Source organism: Penaeus japonicus, unplaced genomic scaffold (assembly GCF_977035675.1).
Source record: "Penaeus japonicus unplaced genomic scaffold, GWHDUDI00000001_assembly GWHDUDI00000012, whole genome shotgun sequence".
NCBI classification, from domain to species: Eukaryota; Metazoa; Arthropoda; class Malacostraca; order Decapoda; family Penaeidae; genus Penaeus; species Penaeus japonicus.
Window position 1 is genome coordinate 6,414,570 of NW_028234414.1, and position 2,500 is coordinate 6,417,069.

The window sequence follows — 2,500 nt, forward strand, 5'->3', positions numbered from 1 at the left end:
GTCAAGGCACATGGGAAGGAAACTATGTGCGAATTACCCATCTGTAAGGTTACGTGACAGAGGAACCCAAAAGAGGTCACCCGTAAAGCGGGAGACTTCGGGCTTAGGGGTCAAGGAATGATAGGAGGCCCCGTTCGTTCCTCGCAAAAGGGGGTGAGGAACCAGGCAGACGGCTTACAACCCCCACGACCTCACAAGCAAACTAATCCCCGGAAGTGTAGGTCTACCAGGAGCGTGACTAGTCTGGAGATGACAGAATTAAATCATAAAATACATATAAAAGCTATACCAAACAAACGTGCGGAAGGCACCAAGGTAAAATTAAGCTGAAAACGTAAAATGACTTAAGAAAATGCCAGAAGGGCTGAAATTCACTAAAACTGGGCCGGAAGGGTGTAAACTTATTGTAAAAGGGCCTGCAAAAATGAAAGTGAAACTAATAGCTAGGCTAAAACACGAAGGATGAATGAATAAAAGTAGTAGGAGTAAAAACAGAAGTAAGACAAAGACGTGAAAGACGAGGTAAAAGGGTAAAAGACAAAGTAAATAAGAAAAGGTAAAAGTGAAAGCGGCACAGAGGTTCAACATAAAATGTAAACATATAAAATAACACGTCCTGCATGAATACACCTAGGCAAGTAAAAGGGGCAGTACAACCTTGTTTCAGTATCTCCTGGTGTAAATCCAAAACGCAAATCCATAGGGCAGGCAAACACAGTCAGAATATCCACTTCACTTTATTGTGTCAAATCATGGGGGTTACAAGACCTCAGGCGGACGGAGTCGTAGCGGTAAAAAATACGTAAAATAATGAATAATAAACTTTTAAATAAAATTCCATAATCATAAAATGGGGTTGCTATTAATACATTGAAAAAGACAGGTGCAACCGTGTTTTAAAAAACTATTAACAATAAAAATACATAAAAAATAAGCTATTGCGATTCAACGAGTAAAATCGTAAAAGTAACATAATAATCTTGTAGCAAAATCAATATAAAAAATGTTTAATAAATAATAAGAAATCATTAAAAACAAATGTTAAATGATTTGTAACTGAATGAAACAAAAAGGTAAAAGGGATAAAAGATATCGCAGCAGATGCGGATGTTTTGTTATCCGCACACCACGTGAATCATTTTCAGATAACGTGGATAACCAAAGATTTACAATAGAACTTTATTTACAACAATAATATAAAAAGGTAAAATATATAAAATGTAGATTAAAGATGGCCAGAGTAAAACAAAAGTACATAAAATCGTATAAATAAGGAGGCTGGCGCGGGGATTACTGCGGGATGCTGAGCAGGATAGGGATAGGAGGGAGGCAGGATAGGCAAGGGAGCAAGGTAGAAGGTAGAACTAGAACTAGAAGGAGGAAAGAAGAGGAGAGTGAGGAATTAGCGCGAACGTAGACGGGAGTGTAAGAGCGAAAGAAAGAGGGAGAGGGCGAATAAGAGGGGATACGAGGGGAAAAGGAGGACGAGGGAAAGGAAGGGGGGGGGGGAGGAAATGGGCCAGCCATGGTGGTGGGGGGGGGGAGGTTGAAAACCTCACAACCCTTCCACACCACGGGATCGGAGAGGACATCGGAGACACACCTGGAAATAGAAACAAGGAAGGCCTGAGCCCGATTACTTGCCTCAAAAGTTACAGGTGTATGTTCAGCTGGAAGTGTTAGACACGCATCACTGAATATACAAACAAGTAAAATAAAATAAACAGTAAAAGAATAAAAAAATAAATAAAGGTAAAACGCAAACAGAAAACTGGAACACTGCAGCAAGTCCAACAACAGGAACAGCTGAAAGAAGAACAAAAGGTCACAGGAGATTGCAATCGGCAACAGCGACCCATCTGGAACAAGGTCAGCCCCCTAGGGAGGACCAGTGGTCAATTCGTCCACATCAGGCCCACTGGCGAGTTCATCTGGATCACCTGCTGCGGATGGACTTACGGATCCACTGGCATCATCATCGACAGCATCTGGGTCTTCAGAAGAGCCAACAGGTCCTGGTCCTGGAATCACGGGGTCATCTGCTTCGGGGTCATCCTCATCCTCTGATGCATACGGCAGCTCCTGGGAGGTCTTCAAGGGCTTAAGGTGGCTGAGATGTGCTCTTAACCGCCCATCTGTGTGGAGATCTCTCACTTTAAAGGCCAGAGGTCCAAGTTGAGTAACAACTCTGGCAGGTCCTCGCCACTTCCCAGTCAATGGGGGTAAAGATCCAGTATGGTGCTTGTGCTCATAATACCAGACAAGCGTGCCTACTTCTGGGTGGAAACGTTCTCTCGCCTTGGTTATAATAACGGCCATATGTTTGTCTGGATTGGTTGGAAGCAGTGGCTGCAGCTTGCCTGGCCTCCTGGAGTTGCTCCTGCAGGTTGAGATTTTCGGCAAACACTGCTTCGTTAGTCAGACCGACAGGAAAGTTGGCATGCCGACTGGTCAGGAGATATAAGGGTTGCTCATGCGTGGTCCTGTGGATGGCAGAATT